This window comes from Thalia democratica, chromosome 1 (assembly GCF_965202585.1).
Source record: "Thalia democratica chromosome 1, ktThaDemo2.hap1.1, whole genome shotgun sequence".
Lineage (NCBI taxonomy): Eukaryota > Metazoa > Chordata > Thaliacea > Salpida > Salpidae > Thalia > Thalia democratica.
This window is the reverse complement of record NC_139165.1, coordinates 106,201,977-106,220,548: the sequence shown is the minus strand read 5'-3', so window position 1 is coordinate 106,220,548 and position 18,572 is coordinate 106,201,977.

Here is an 18,572-nt window from a genome sequence, read left to right as displayed (position 1 = left end):
AAGTCTTTGATCATTATACTAACAAAATTTTAGTACTGTTACTTAAAAAAGCTTTTTGAAACAGGTGATTTTAGTTAACAAGTTAAAATAGTTACATGTTTATGCAAAGTATGCTTAAGCTTGTTGATTATTTTTATGCATAAATTCAATTCTAAATTAAGTATGTAATGTTATAACTGCTTATAAATTTACTACACATTTTTTATATTTGCTTTATAAAAAGCTTTGTTTGAACTAATTATTAATTTTCTACCAATTTAAGAGTCATAGTCATATGAAAATTTTACCGTGTTGTTAATATAATTGTAACATTTTGTTTTCAGTCAAAACCACTATTTATTCATGTGTATTCACTAAAGTAACTTGGTTTCATGTGAAAAGGCAGTGATTAAAGTAACTGATAACAACTAAATAAATTTTTAAGAACATTAATGTTATTAATATGTAATGGAAAGAGTTGTAGTTTAAAATTTACATTTAATAAAGTTTTATGTGTTACTTTAACTGGAGAAAAAAGTCTGAAGTTATATATAATTATAAAAATCACTATTGACATAAAAGTATAACTTAAGCATTTTAGAAATTTAAAATTTTTGGTATTATGAAATACTAAACAGTTTAAAAAATAATATTTACTTTGTTTAGCAATTACACATCAGGGTTTCTTTAAATCATTTTATTTATAAAAAACCTTTTAAAGAAATTTAAAAAAGAAATGCCCTATGTTTTAAAAATATAAAAAAAACATGGTAATGTTTTTTTGTGCTGATCATAACCATCTCAAGAATATATAATGCAACTTTTAAATGCAAGCTTTGTGGCTCCTCTTCTTACAACTTATGGCTAAACTTCTGAAGTTTTTCCAAAACATCTAATATAAGTTTCAAGACTACAATTTAATATGCTAAAAACCTTTTTTTACCTTGCATCATCAATTCTAGAATGTAAAGTTTAAGTTTAAAAATAAGGCCTCCCTTTGGCCCCTATACTTGTTACACCCACCTTCTTTGGTCTCTAAGTTTCTGAAATTTTGTGATCCATTTTGGGAAACCTTGCTCATAAATTGTACCAATAATGTTTGTCAAAATCTTATTCAATGTTTTTTTTTGCAATTAATTAGTTTTTCATTTTTTCAAAAAATTCCTTTACTTGACCAGTAACATATAGTTTTGCTTTATATACAACAACAGGTTTTAACTGAGTGGACAATCTTTATAACAAATAAACCTGGATGACCATAATCTAGCCTAATCTGTAAGTGCCTGCATAGTGAAAAAAACTAACAAAAATATTTACTAAGAGCCAAAAGCTTTAAAGAGTTAAAGTATGAAAAAAAAAACGATTTAAAGTTCATTAGAAATTACTTGATGATCCAAACCAACCTAATTTTTGTAAAAAAAAAATGCAAATAATAAAAAAATTAGCTTAACTTTTCTAAAATGTTTAACTACCCCGAGTAGATTGAGTGTTTAGCAACCCAGTTATGAGTTTTAGTTGGGTAAAAGAAATAAAAGTAAAAATCAAGTAACTATTGATCACATTGCAATTGAACAAGATAATTAACTTAGACAATGGTTTCCCAAACCTTTTTCCAAATCTCCCCCTTTAAAGAAAAAAATTTGTGGCCCCTTTCAACAAGCTTACTCAGGGTTGCCACTCTTTGAGCCAAAAAATCTTCCCTGAGTGACCAAAAATTTCCCTGAGTAACCTTAAAATTCCCTGAGTTTCCCTGAGTATTTTTCAAATCTTAAAAAAAAAATTTCCTCTTCTAACACAAATTATTAATACCTCATTCTCATTTTCTTCTTTAATAATAAAAGGAAGGTTGTATGTGTATGCTTCTGCATTAAATTTATGAAAAAAAACTGTTTTCAAAAACTCAATCTTAAAATGTTTAAACCAATTAAAAATAAAAAACTAAATTTTTGCACAACTTTGTGTAAACTTGTTAGTTAACTTTCTACATAAAAGAATAAAGTTTAATTTGTTTGACATTTAATTGACAAAATTTAATTATACTACAGTAATAATTTCACATGAAGAACTCACTTAAATGCATACAAAATAACTTCATTATTTTACTTAAGTAAATATAAATTTAAAACTTAAAAAAACTACAATGTTAATACTAAGAATATTGAAGAGCTAGCCGAAAGGCTAAAAAAATTCTAAATAACCACTTAAATAATAAAAATTACTACTTTTGAACAAAATATTGAAACTGGATTAACTAAACCTCATTCTAGATCTAGAAAAAAATTTCCCTGAGATTTTCAAAAACTTCCCTGAAATTTAGAGAACAAATCAAAATTTCCTTGAGTTTCCCTGAGTTAAAAGAAAAATGCCAAAATTCCCTGAGATTCCCTGAGATTTTCTACAGTTTGAAAATTCCCTAAGATTCCCAGAGTTCCCAGAGTTCCCTGAAATTGTGGCAACCCTGTTACTCAAAAAACTATTGAAAGTGTGAACCTATAACCATTTTTTGCACTTCATCAACAACTCCAAAATATCTAGTATAAGTTTCAAATTATGACCTCATGGACACCCTGTGACCCCTTTGCTACTTATGGCCCGCTGAGTATCTGTCAAGGCCCCTTAGGGCCTCTTGGCCTACTTTAGAAAACCCTGACTTAGACTTAAGCAAAAAGTTATAATTTTTTAAAATGATGTCATCTCTTTGATGGTCATTGACTTTTCATTGGGTATAGTTAGTTATGTGTGCCACTTACACCAGATACTTGGTACTTTATAAAGTAATTTGTAACATTAGTATAAAGATAAATTTTGGATTGGATAGTTAAACAAACTTATAATTTATTATTAACAATGAAAAATGAAAATAAAAAATATGTAATCAATAACATAAATAAAAAATAAGGTAAAAAAATCTTACACTGTCAATAAACTTTTAACAAAGTAAAAAAAATATTTAAGTTTTTTTACAAAAAATTTATTATATTGATATTTTCCTTTTTATTCATTCATTATGAACATAATTTATACATTATATTTGTTGTGATCTAGCATATTTTAGATGAGCTGGCAATTTTGCTGAAACATCAAACTTTCAGTATTTTAAAGAAAGTTCATTTTATCAAAGCGAAAATTCAATCAGTGCCACAAAAGATAAATTCTTGAATCTTTAGTTTTAACTTATGTTATAGTATTTAAAACAAAACATTATCAAATTATAGTAACTTCATACTTTGAATAATTTGAAATTAGATTCAACACTTATATGGACAAATTTTAGAAAGTTACTTTAAAAATGAACAAAAATAGTTTAATGTTTTGTTTTACTTTAAGTAACTTCTTGACAAAATTGATACTCTTACACAAACCGAAATTAAAAGTCGGAAGTTTTATAATAAGTAACAATTATAAAAATAAATAAATCTTTAAGAATTTAAGTTTCGTTAATACACTACTTTTAACTGTTTTAACTCTAAATCTTATAAATTTTAAAATGAAAAATATTCAATGAATTAGGTAACCAAAAATTATCATAAAATATCATAAAAATGATTGGTTGTAATAATAATATGTAAATATAAAAAAATACAAAAAGTAAGATTGAAAGTTAGAAAATTATTAACCAACAATTAAACTTAACTTTTAAATAATAATAAACGATAATAGATTTCTGACAATAAAATTTGGGACAGAAATGTATTTTTTTCTTTCCAGATAATCATTTAACTATCATAAAACTTTTGTTATTTAAAGTACTTGATCAAAAGCTAATATTTTTACAACAAAAAGTTTAGTTTGAGTTATGATTAATTCCGTATTTCTTTTTTATTATTCAAGGCTACTAGATAACGAACAATACTATGAATTTTACTTTGAAAAACAAATGTTTGATTATTTTAAACAAAAACAACAATTGTGTGCTTAACAAGAAGTTTAAATAAGATATTTATTAATAAAAAAAGTATTTTTAACACAAAGTGTTTTGCAATAGGATTGTACATTTCCATTAAAATACGTACTTACGAAGTATCAAACCTCGTACTTAAGCAGCTAGTACATTCGAATTGGGTACTAACAGGTTGCTACAACGTATGACTTTTGAATTTAGTTTCACTACGTTTTTGCAATAAATGTATGGTTTAGATAGATTAAAGATATATCAATTTGTCGGTAACGAGCTACAATGGAAATATAATAACTTTTGTTTAGTACTAAATCAAAACAACTTTTTATTAACTTATACAATACTTAACTTAAAATATTTTTTAGTTAGACTGAATCAACTTATTTCTTAGAACTTCATATCTTTACGCAATAGTATAATCATTTAGATTATTTAGAAACAACTAAAATCGTTATCTTTACGCTATACACTGATATCTTCTAAACATAAGTAATTTTAAAAAAATTTGTTCAAGCTATAGGTAGAAAAGTATTGTGTTAATTCTATCTTGCTTTAAAACTGACTATTAAACTTCATTTAATATTATATAGTGTTTTAGAAAAGACTATATTATATATACAAGTGATGTTCGTCTTAATAACCGAAAGGTTCTTCATGCATCAGGTCTTAGAGACTTAATATTTTGAGTGATTTTTTATCGTTCAATAAGCTAAAACAATAAATTATAAATTAAACGTAATAATCTTGTTGGAAAATAATTTTACTAATTTAAATATTAAAAAAAATATTACGCATACATTCAATGCTACTTTATTTATTTTACTATTCTTTGAAATTTTTACTACTAATTGCTTAACAAACACTAAATAATATTTTATGACTGAAAGTATATTCTAAAAGATAAAAAAAAAGTCCTATATAATATTTTTTTAAACATTGTTAAAAGTTTCAATTATTAAAAAAATAAACTAAAAACAAAATTAAAATTGTTAATCTATTAGATTAATTATACTTGTTGTCTAAAACTTATTGATAGTTTTTAAAGTAAAATATACCAAACAAAAAGTAAAACAAAACCTTTTGAAGCAATTTTTTTTTAAAAACTGGTAACTTTTATAAAAACATCAAAAGTAAAGTTTTAATTATAAAGTAAACACATTTTGCTTATGTTATGAAACAGGTTAATAAACCACATCAATATGATACCTTTTAAATACTGGCTTTTGATGTGTGGGCAGTTTTATTTAGTTACTAAATTTTTATAAAAACTCATCAGCGAAGTTAATAAATAGCTTTTATTTAAACTCCTTATGTAACAAATGGTGTTCTGTAACTTAATACACTTAAAAAAATAAATGATTTTTAGTTACTATTTTTCACAGCAACTAACGTATTTGTACACCCTAATTTAGATTGATGAGCAAGAAAGTTCGAGATTTTGTTTTAAGCTAACAAAAATCTCATTCCTGGAACTAAAAGAAAAAGATCAATAATTACACAACTAATGTAAAAATATAGAAATTATAAATTGTATTTTGCAATTAACAATGTTTTTCTATTTTTTGTTTAAGCAAAGTCTTTCAAACAAATTTATATTTTTATAGTTGTAGATATTTCTGTTAATTTAGTTTAAAGTTGTAAAAAAGTTTGAGTGTTTGCTTTTTGATCGTTTTTTGTTAAGATTTTTTTTTCTGAATTCATGTGTTCGAATTATATATAAAAAGCGCTTTATAAATAAACACAGTTAAAGAAATTAGAACTAAAGTAAAAACTTTAAATTGAATTAAGAAGTTGAAAATTACAAAACCACTACTTGTATAGTTTTAAGGTATAAACGTCTTATTCTTCAAAAATTATTTATACTCACGAGTTTTAATGAACTTTAATACTTGAACTGAGATGTAGTAGTTGTATTATAAATATAGATACTAATTCACTATCAGTATGTTTACAACCAAAGCTAGAACTAGTGATGAGGTGTTTGTTGGTAGATAATTGTTCTTTTTTTTATATTCTTGACTCTATATGACGTAATAACTTTTTTAAAAGTTTCAAAAAGTGCCATTCAAAGCTCATTAACTTAATAATATTATAAATGTACCATAATAAGCAAAAAATAGTAGAACTAATAATTAACGTATCGAAGTTTTTCTAAACATTTTGTTTTAAGGAATAAAACTATGTTATAGTATAAAGATAAAATTTTTTGATATTTATAAAACACTAATTTTATTTTCAAATTCTTGCATTTAAAAATGGTGGTGATGAATGTTACTATCCATAAACTTCTTAGATTTAAAAACATATAATGTTCCTTATTATGAACTTTAAGGTATTTTATTGTTTAATTGTGTTTAATAGTAGCTTCAGTATAGTTTGCTGTAGTAAGCTATAAGTTTTCGTGTTTTTAGTATAAACGTATAAAAATTAATTTATATTTGCACTTTACTAACAATATGAACAATCTTACCAGTTTTTTTTTCTCTTTGTCCACAAGAAACATTTTTATTGCGACATTGAAAACCTTAAGTGGCCTGAGCCTTATAAATATTCTGATTAAGATGAGATTTTAAAACCAAAGCTAAAAAAAGGATATAAATACATTAAGTTCATTTACTAAACGTTTTAAAAAAGACTTAAGATTTTGATCCTAGAAACTCAAGGACTGTTTTGTATTAAATGTTTTAGTTATTATTAATCATTAGTAATTAGCTTTGATGACGTCAGGAAGTCTACAATTCTGTTACAAGTTGGTAGACTTTGTCTATTGAGTTTTATTAAAGTATATGTTTATACATCGGGTAAAATTTTAACTGATAAAATTCAAATTATTCAAACGGTATTAGTCATTATTTTTACATTATGCATCCTAAACATAATATTATATTTTTTTTTACAGTTTTTAAGTGTGTATAAATGTACAACTAAACATGTATTTAGGTATAATATATCCACTATTATTGTTATTTTACTTTTATTTGATTTTTATGTGATTTAAGTTTTTCTAACTGTTTTTGCAATAGTTTTAATATAGTTGTTTAACATTGTTTTTTATTGATTAGTTGAATAGTATCAATGTAAGATGTGTATTAAAATTAAATAATGTTTGAAATGAGTAGTTTTTGAATTTCCGTATATTACGTTACAAATAATATGATGTTATTTTTGATATTTTCTAGTAGAAAAATAATAAAGCTTTACATGTTTGATACTTTTACATCAAAGAGTCCACGTTTTTTATTAAATTGTTTTTTGTAATTATTTTTACAAGCAAAGCATTATGTTTTATTTTCTGTAAAACAGTAAAGAATTGTTACATGTTAGTTAAACCATAAGTCTTATGAATAGAGACCATTTAGTTTAAAACGATTTAATTTTAAACGATTTAAAACTTTTCAAAATAAGTTTTTAGAAATGTATTAAATGAAATTCTTGTTTAAAAATTAAAACTTTATAATTTTAACAAAATGTTGAAAATAGTTTGAAAATAAAATCTGATCATTAAAATTGTTTTTAGTTTGCGTTTTGGCATCTTTTAACTTAGAAAAACTACATAAGCTTTAATTAGTAAATGTTTATCATTAAATGAAAAGTTTTGAATCAACAGGGAGACTTAAATAATTTTCTAATTTTTAATCTTTTTCTAACTTGAAATTATTTGGATTATTCAATTACAGAATGTCGGTTAGTTAAACATAGTTTTCAAATGTCGTTGAATATCATAACTTATTTTTAACACAATAACTTAAAGTAACAAAATATTTATAGCTAAATATTCTACAGAATGTTTTACAAATTAGAATAGTTACATAAGATTTATTTTAAAACTCTTCATTACTTTAGAATCCTTGACAAGCCTGTTTTTATTGAAAGAGGGGTAGATACTTTACATATAGTACATATTAACTAAAACAAATATTTTTTCGCTGTTTAATAAAGTCTAAACGATATATAAACTTAAGATAATGTTTACTTTGTGTTTTAAAATTAATATTTATACTTTTATAAAATTTTCATCTAAAATTAAATAAGTTGTAATTTGCTGAAAACACATCTGATAATTACGAAATTACATACAATAATACAACAGGGTTTTCATCTATTTTTTTAAACTCATGTTAGAGGTTGCATTTTTTAGAAATTGTAACAGAAAATTCATAACAGAGAGTTTTATGATAACTTGGTAAGACATAAATGTATAATAAATTTTTAAATAGAATTATTAAAATATTAAATTATTAAATAGAGAACTGCATTACATAAACAACAATCTCAATTTAAACTTTTCAAACCGATTCTAGTAATAATAAAAAGAAGGTTGCAAATATGAATGGTTTTAACTGTTTTACATTTACTTTTGTAATCTTATAATAAGTTTTTAAGTTTGTATTTTGAAATATCCAAGTGACGTAGTGTTTGATAGACAACAAATCTTAGTTTATTTTTTTTTGTATATTGCATTCGAAATTTTACAGGTGGAGGTGTTATAGAAATCTTGTTTTATTTATAAATTGTTATAAACACAACTGCTTAAATATAATTTTTTGTATAAAACTTCAATGATATATTTTATTTTATTTTATATTTTAGCTTTCAACGGTTTTTGTAACAATTTTTGTGAAATATTAAGTATAAAGCAGTTTGTCAAATAATTACAAAAAAAACATATTTAGTAACATTACGTCCAAGTTTGATCATCTCAAACTTTTTTATTGCAAGAGGCTGCGGTCAAAAAAAAGTTATAGCTCTACTAAGAAGACCATTCAAACAACTAGCTTAGAATGCGTCTAATTTTTTTTTGCTTTTCATCGTCAACACCAGAATATCCAGTGTAGCTTTTTATTTATGTCTTTATGGCTCCCAATAACCCATTTTAGTAACCTCTGGTCTAACAGCTGTTTTTTTAGTATAAATCAAAAGGAAACTTGCGTTGTAGTTTGTTAGTCTTTAATTAAAACTTTAGTTTTGTTCAACTGATGTTTATTGCAAAATAAATGCAGATAAAACTAGCATAAAAACAAGTACTGAATTCATATGTACTTTATTACTAGCAATATAATACTTTGTTACTACACTTTTATAATATAAATCTTATCTTAACTATTTAGCAGACTAACTTTATGTTTAAATACAGTTTAATTTTCAAGACTAATAGTTTATTGATATGCACTTCCTGTTGAGTACAAACTTTTTTTTTGAATGAAATTTAAAATATTTGTTTTCATTTTTATTTTATTTTATTTCATAAGAAAATACACAAAAGTGTAAATTTTAATCTTAAAAACAAATATTTCGGATTTTATTAAGGAAAACAAATGTGTTATAAGTAAAAAATGTGAAATTAAACTTAAATTAAACATAATTTTTGTTTTCTTAAAATAAAAATTTCTCTTCATTAACTTAAACCAGGTTTTAAAACATTAATTTTATTTTCAGTTAGAAGGTTTTCGAAATTTAAATAAAATATGTAATTAACACTCCTTAGTATCACTATCAGATATCCAAAATTATCATTATTATTTTAAAGTTAACACTATTTTTTTATTTTTTGGTTAAATGCTTAAGGATTTTTTATATACATTTTCTTAACAGAAAAATTTTGATTTTAATACTGGTTTATCAAAAAGTACCTTTTTCGTTAAGAAATATTCAAACACACAAACACGCAATAACTTTGTAATTTTTTTTTTGTTTTTAAAGTAAATTCATAAGCTTTTTTTTAATTCAATTGCTCTCCAAAAATAACCAAAATTTGATATTGTTTTATTTTCAAAACTAAAAAAATGTAAACTGTTGATTTAATAGGTTATCTTTTGTTGCTCTGTGCTCTTATAAAATGTACTTTATTAAAAACATTAAAAGTTTGACGATACACCAAATTTGCTTACTGAACACATATATGAGACATTACCAGCATAGTGTTTAAATTCTATTTTTGATGATTATATAAAAAGGCAGTAACAATTCAATGACTTTTTGTAAGTAAATAAACTGTTTTTTACTTTTTCATGCTTATCTACAGTTGTGAGTTTTTGTTATTACCTTAAAATTTGTTTTAAAATATTATTTATTACATATGCTTATTTATTTTATTTGTAATTTTGGTTAATTTCTAAGTTTATTAAACAATTCAAACAAAAACTTATCTCTATACTTAAAGTTACAAATAACATTATCAACTACCAAGTATCTAATGTAACAGGTACACAGACCACAACCAATGAGTTGTGTTATTTATTTGTCAATGACCATTAAGACTAGAATATATTTATATAATGTAATATTATGTTTTGCTTTAGTCTAAGTTAGTTTTTAATCAATTGTAATATGATCAAAAATTACTTAATTCTAACTTGTATTCTTTTTACAGCCATCTTAATTATAACAACTAAATCTACTTAGTATGTTTGAATATTTTAGAACACTTTTTGTAAGTTTTTAGAGTTTTAACAAAACTTAAGCTAGTTTGTGTTTTCAAGGTAACCTCTCAATAGATTTTTAGGTAAAAATATGTTTTGAAAAGATAATAAAAAATAAATATCAAATCTGTTTTGTTTTTTTATTCATTCTGGGTTGCCACTTTACCTGGAAACCTGGAAAAACTTAGAATTTGACAACTTTGACAAAAAAATAAACCTGGAAAAACCTGAAATTTTAAACAATTAACACTTAGAAAACCTGGAAAAACTAGAAACTTTAACAATTTTCACATGTTCAGTAGTAAAATTTTGATTTGACTCAAAAAATCTATCATATCAATAAATTTTTTTTGTCATCATCAAACATTTTTTTTATTGAAAAATATATTTAAAGTACCTTTAAGGTATGTTTTAAATGTTTTTATACTACTTAACACAGTTTCTTACCTTGAACTTAACTTTAAACTAAAAATAGACCCAACAATTTGTACTTTTAAAAACCTGGAAAAAACTTGGAAAACCTGGAATATTAAAAAAAAGGGTTGGCAACTTTAATTATTTAAATATTAAAGCTTATTCATCAGTAATTTTTTAAAGCTTTTTGGCAATGTATTTTCATTCTTCTTAATATTTTCTCTATATAGGCTCAATCTGACTGGTGTTATTACTGGCCAAATTGTTACAACCCAGTTACAACCCCTTTTTATATATACAGTGTTGCCAAAAAACTGGAAAACCTGGAAAAACCTGAAATTAGGGAAATTTTAAAACAAAATACTGGAAAAACCTGGAGTTTTTAACAACTTTAACGTTTTAATTAGTAAAGTTTCTATTTGTCACAATAATTTTATCCTAAAGAAAAAATTTCTTGTCATCATCTAATTTTTTTTATGAAAAAGTTAATTTAAAGTAGTGTTTAAGTATCTTTTAAATGTTCTTACACTATTTAATTCTGTTTCGTACCTTAAACTTAATTTCAAACTTAATATACATCCAAAAATGTGTACTTTTAAAAACCTAGAGGAAATTTTGAAAACCCAGAGAGATCTGCCAAAAATATTTGGCAAACATGTACATAAAGCAAAATCTATATGTTAGTGATTAAGTCAAATGTTTACTTAAAAAGATGAAACACTCATTATATTGCAAAAGTAAGTTATTTTAAAAGATATTTAGAAACATTATTGGCATAATTTAAAAGCAGGCTTTTCCAAAATTGATTACAATGTAAAAAAAATTATGTAATTTAAACAAAAATACATCAGCAATAGTTGTGAGACATAAATAATTTGAGTGTTACATTTATTGTTTAATATTTAGCAGATTATATATTAAGTATTTTAGTTTAACTTTATAGCTTCAAAAATATTTTTAAATACTTATATACCAATATTATTCACCTTTTTATAATTTGCGCTTGATATATAAAATATTCCTAGTTCATTTTTTCTAATAAAAATATCACATTCAATTACTAAATATTTAATTTCATGGAGCTTCAACACAGTACTTCAATTAAAATAAATAAAAATCATAGGAAATATATCAAAAAAACAAACACATACTTTTAGTTTTATCTTTACTGTAAAAAAAGTATCTTGAAATAAAAATAAAATTAGGAATTAAAGAAAAAACTTAAATTGAATAATTCCAGGGTTGCCACAAACTCAAAACGCTCATGATAACACATTGTATTAAAAAAAATCTTGAAATCTCAGGATGACTCATTGTAGTTTTTATAATAAAAATATATAGTATTTAAAAGATTTCTGAATAATGTAGGCCATATTTTTTTTAGATCATGAATGAGGTTAATTTTTATATTCTGTTACTTAATTACTAGTTTTTTGAAGACTTGATCTTTATTCATTTTAAAAGATAATTTCGTTAAAAGATTTAAAAAGTATGGTTTTGGACAGATTTTGGTCTATGAGGACAATTTTTTCTTTTCTTGAAGAGTGGCAACCCTGCAATTTCAAAAAAAAATTGAATTTAAAAATCTAAGTGATCCTGAATGATTTGGCTTTAAATGTTTTGTTTCAAAAAGTGACTTTACTTGAAGTATATTTTTAGAAAACAACGTTGTTATTTAAGAAAATGTATAGTACTGTCAGATTTTCTTTGTTGATAACTGTTTGCAATGTTAAATGATTTCAGTAATTTATTATCTAATATAAAAAATACAAAGCACATTTGTACATAATTGCAATTTTAAAGAATAATACATAATAAATAATTTTAAGTTATTTAGATTTTTATTCTGTTTATTAAAGATGGTAAAAAACAAAGGGTTTTATAGGACGTTTATAAAAATTACTTTCACTAATATGTTTCATCTTAGAAACTTTTAAATAACAGATTAGTTTTTGAAAGTTGATACGCTTAAAATTAAAAAAATCAAAAGCTTATAAATTTTTACTTTCTTTTTATATTTTCATATATTTATTTATTATTAAACAAATATCACTGTAAAGTAGGTAAAAAAACGAAGTTACAAACCATTTTTAAGGGTTTTTGTATTTTGTAAAATTGGGTATATAGTATTACGAGAATTCTATACATTTAAAAACGTTTCATTTTCAGCCATAAAACAAGTTTTTGTCGGGTTAAAATAGATAAATTAATAATGGTAAATACCAGTGACCATACTTTCAAATACGATTACGTTTTACTCGACTCTGGCTCAAAAGAGTATAAATTTATAAAGGAGTTTTTCGATATTACCACAGCGAATACTTTTGAAGAGATTTTTCAAATTTGTGAAGTTTTTGAAACAAAGCCAACGAAATCAGCAGACAAAGAAAGCAACAATTTAATGCTTTTTCATGGCACAAATGATGAATGTGTAGAGGGGATATTGAAAAAAGGTTTTAAGAACTCTGAGAGTGGATTATTTGGAAAAGGCGTGTATATGACTGACTGTTCTAGTGTTGCCTTGAGGTACAGTACAATATTTCAGAGTTATAGAAACTATAAATTAAAATTCCTTTTTGTCAACGAAGTACTTAAGTCAGAGACGCTTAAGAAGTCTACCTTCAACCACTCAACTGTTAGGACTGCAACAGATACTAAACCCGAGCACCCATTTGTAAGACATGCATATATGGGAAGTCAGCAAATAACTGAAGATAACTACAAAAAAGATTCACAAGGAAGAAGATACAGAAATGTTGCTCACAATGTGTATGATTATTTAGATGAGTATTTAGCAGATGAAAGTATAACCAAACCTAGGTATCTTATAATAATTAAATGCTAAACTGGAGCTCTTCCTGATATTGTTGTTTCTATTTTCGAAATAATTTTGTTTCTTAACCACTTTAAATAAAAATGTTAAGTTAGTTTCAATATTTTGGTGGAAATAATGTTCATACTGTTTTATTAAGTATAATGAAACTAGAAAAGTTATTTTAAAGTTTTAGTTTCTTATATATCAATATGGTTTAATTGCAGTGAGTAATAATATTCTAATAAAAATATCAAGTTGTTTTTTTGGGATAGAAAATTTTAGTTGCTATCATTTTACAGACCTACTTATTTCTAAACTTTTCTCTTTTTATAAAAAAAAAAACTACAAAACTTTTGTTTTTGTATAGCTTTTTGAATTATTAGTTCACAGTTGTTGTAAACTTTTTGTTCTTAAGTTCTGACTAAAAAACAATACTTTACTATTTTAACTTTCACAATAATGTAAAGTATTATTAGTTTGTTCTGATTAGATTAAATGATTTTCGATGCAAAACATTTTACGCATTTTAATCATTTAGCTACATTTTTAGCTAATAATAAAAACTTGTTTTATGTTATACTAGTATTTCGCTACCAATTAAAAAAAAATTTAAGCATTATCTAAAGTTTTTATAGTTTTAAATATTTCTTGTTAAAGTATATTCTTATTTTACTCGTTCATTTATTTGCATTCCTTAGCTAAAATAAATTTTAAACATTCAAAAAACAAGGTCATGATTTTATTTTACACTAAATTAGACAAGTTGTTCACTGTACAATAAATATAAGTATTTATATTGCAACTTACGTTTAAAACATTTATGAAAACTCTGAGGATTGTTGTTTAGACTTATAAACAAGCTACAATTAAAATTGTCAGTAAATTTACCAATTTCTAAGCTTTTAATACTTAAATACATAAGGTTTTGGTTAATCTAAAGCGCTAAAGCAGTTTACAACAAATTAAATCTATAACCCTACACATTTTAGGACCATTTAAGAAGCTTTGGTATTATATTATTTTATTTAAATTTTGTACCCTTATTATCATTATCGGGAAAATAATAATGCTTAATACATATTACTTGTAATTGTTAAGTTTGAATGATTAAAGAAAAACTCTATACGTTAACCAACTAAAGAGTTATAACTGTTAAAAGCGGGAAGGAGTTAAACATGCACTAAATGTTTTTGCACGAAGGGTCAATAATGTAATGAGGGGTCAGTATTGTGCTTTTGCGCGAAAGGTTACTTTCCCACCAGAGTTCACTTTTGCACAAAAGTAAAAATAAAACTAAATAAATTGTTAGAAAAAGACGATAATGATATACTGAATAAAAAATAAAAAGTTACCGACTGAGGGTAACAGTTAAGGGTAACAGTTCTAGCAAATAAAAGTTAATAAATAACTGACTAAAAAATTCTAAAATTAAAAAAAAAATATACAATTATAAATTATAAAAAAAACAGTTATCAACCGAAAGTAAAGTTAAGGGTAACAGTGATAATGGGAACCAAAATAAGCAACAAAAAACTGATAACAATTAGGAATAAAATACGATCCACATGATAAATAGTAAATAAAAAATAAAATAAATAGAGAAAAAAAAAGTTATCGACTGAGGGTAAGGGTTAGAGGTAATAGTGATAGTTAAAAATACGAAAATAAGATAAATAAAAGAAAAATGAAAAACAAAAAGAAATAACCGTACAAAATTGCTTTCGTGGAAAAGTAGTTTCTTTGTGCAAAATTGATGCCGTGCATAAGTGTCTTTGTGCAAAAGTGTCTGTTAATGCATATTTTCTTCTACTTGTAAAAAACAATTAGGTTTATTGTTATATTAAAGATCAATTCGATTTCAAAATAGTTATATTAAGATAAAACTTATTAAAAACTTATGAATGAATTTATTCTACTTATACATTCAAAATGAAGGAGCTTGAGAAAAACTAATATTTAACGTTTGCTATATAAACATACTGATCCAAATAATAAGAAGAAATACATAATACATTATTGATACTTAACGCAGAACAATGTAATAGATTAACAAAATTATGTAAATATTGTAGAATAAATTTGGTTTTAAATAATTAACTCAGATCTAATCATTTGTTTTAAGTTGTACAAACAGTTAAACATTCTCGTAGACCAGAATAAAAAAATCTCCTTTTAACTTTATAAACTAAATAAAAAAAATAAATAGTCAGGCGATACCAAGGTTTCATAAACTTATTCAATAGGCCCGTTTGAGTTCATTACAATGCTTTAGAGGGCCATGAGCAGAAAAAGGGCCAAAAGGGCCAAAGGGGGGCACATGAGCAGTAAAAAGCTACAAGGTAGCCATAAGGTCATATTTTGAAACTTACTTTAGATGTTCTGAAGATGAAAATTAAGAGCAAATAAAGTCTTAAATGTATTTAATATCAGTTTCAAAACTTAAACTAAATAATATCCTTAATTTTACGAAATTTAGGGTGCCACAAGTCGTAAAAGGAATAGTCACTAGGCCATATTTTAAAACTTACACTCAATGTTCTGGAGTTGATGAGCAAAAAAGAAAATATTTTTAAGCAGCTTTAGTGGTAGTTTTTGAGGTATTTTGTTGGAGGGGCATAGCTTTTCTTAATTTCTGTAAAGGGAGCCTTTTAAAAAATTTTAGGAAACCATGTTCTATATATTTAGGTTTAATAACAACAAGATAAACCAGGAAGCAAACAGCAAAATGTATAATTTAAATTTGTTTGATACAATGATTAATATATTAGAAATTTTATGAACAAGACTAGTTAAGGTATTATTTAATTAGATTTTAAAAGTAATTTGATTTGTTATCTAGTAGTCTAGTTTAAATAGTAAATATATTTGTAGAAATTGTATAAATTAATTTGTAAATGTGCTTAAAGAAAAAATGTTAGTTTTTAAATTATATTTTATAAATAGTCTAAATATAAATGAAACATAATATTTTTTGCTACAAACTCTTTCTATTTAATGTTATCAGAACTCAGTTTACAAACGCAGCTATATTTATCCTTAGGTGCCGTAATTATCAATAAAACTTATAAAAAGGTAAAGGAAAAAAAAGGAAGCATTTAACCTATCTAAACTATACTCAAACAATTTTTCCTATATTAAAAAATTCTTTGAACGACTCAGTACCTTTTAAGACGGTGTAGGTGTCAAGTATGCACGTAGATACTTTTGCAAAATAACAACTCTGCTTAAAGGGTCAACTTTGCATGGGTTGATTTTTTTATTAATGTACTTATTTTTGTAAAAATTGTTTATTGTTGATATTATTAATCTTTTTTTTCTTACTTTCACCGTAATCCCTAACCATTTCTTTCAGTCCGTAACTTTTACATATGTAATTTTTTTATTCATGTTTTTTTTTTACAATAGTTGTGTAGCTTTTGACCTTTTAATTCTAGGAATATGGTTTTGTTAGCGTAAATACCTTATTTTTTTTAATCTTACTCAATACTCACAACTAATACGTACTTACTAGGTGTTTTGCTTTATATCTCTACTTTGAAAATAATGAGAAAATAAGTGTTTTATCGTTTTTCTTATTTACAAAATATTACATTACAAAACATCTTTTTACTCAAGTTATTGGATAAAAATCAACTACGGTAATTATTTCTTATTAATGTGACCTGCCTCCTAATAAAATTTATTTTATAAATGTTTTTTTAAAACTTCTAGTAAAACTTACTGTTTTAAAATTAGTATATACCAGCTATCATTTAAAGTGACAAATGTTTCAATCTGTCTTAAAGCTGTAAGTTACCTTTGTTACAGATTTAAGGTTAATTTCTTGATGATAAATTAAACAAAAATAAAATTAAAAATCTTTGCTGTTACAAGTTTTATTTTGAGCTAAAAAATTTGGCGCTAAAAAATTGTTACTTGCAAGTGATCTCTGTTAACTTTCTGGAACTTTCTTGCGGATTGACGTTGCTGATCTATATTAAATTATATAAAACAAAAAATAAAACTGTGTTTGACCCTAAATAAATCAATTCAATCGTTGTTTTCCGAAAAATAACTTATGCAAACAGGTAAAACGAGCTCAGTAATTTTTAATGTGCTTCGAAATTTATTTGATTTTTATACAAAGCAATGCTTACAAATTTGTTAAAACGTTTTAAATTTGCCATTAGGTTTTTTTTTGTGGTTTAGAATGTAGAAACTGTAGAAAAAGAATGGTTTAGTTTAAACTGATTTAATCGATTTTAACTTTCCGGTTCACCAAATTAATTTAATCAGTAAAGATCAAAAACTATAGTTGATGAGAAAAATTTAAAACAATATAAAAACTAAAAAACATTTTTAATTTTGACAAAGTTTTTTAAATACGTTTTTAATTTATTTAAATAAAAATTACTGTTTCTACTATATTATAATATCTTATTTCCGCGCATTAAAAAAAAAAATTTAACAGTTTCTTATTAATTTAAATTTAGTTTTTTTTGTTTTTATCGTTTTTAATCGTTATTTTGTAAGGACTTTTTTTCTTAACATATTTATTCGGTTCATGCATTTAACAACGCTTTATGGTTGAAACCTTTGAAGATATTTATTCAAAAAGTTAAACTAAATTAAAAAAGAATGTTTACTAAAAACTAGATACAAAATTAAAACGTGACAGAAATTAAAACAGACTATTCATATAAATACAAGATATTAATATTTTGTTGTTTAATAAACTTTAGCCAGCTCACGACTTATAATGGTTATAATTTCTGGAACTAAAAAGAAGTTTTTATTTTCGCAATATATAAAGTTTTACACTTACTATCATTTTATTTTCTAACACAACTACAATTATTGAAAAGGTGTTGCTTATAGATTGTTGTTAACTCTTTTTTAAACAATTGTTTTTTATATATTTATAATTTTTTGATTTTACAAAATGTTTTTACTGTTTGCCAACAAAGCTAATAGTTATATTTCTAAGCTATTAGTTTTTATGTTAGACAATACTTACATACTTTTAGTTTAGTTCTATATTAGTTTTAATTTAGTATCACTTTTAATT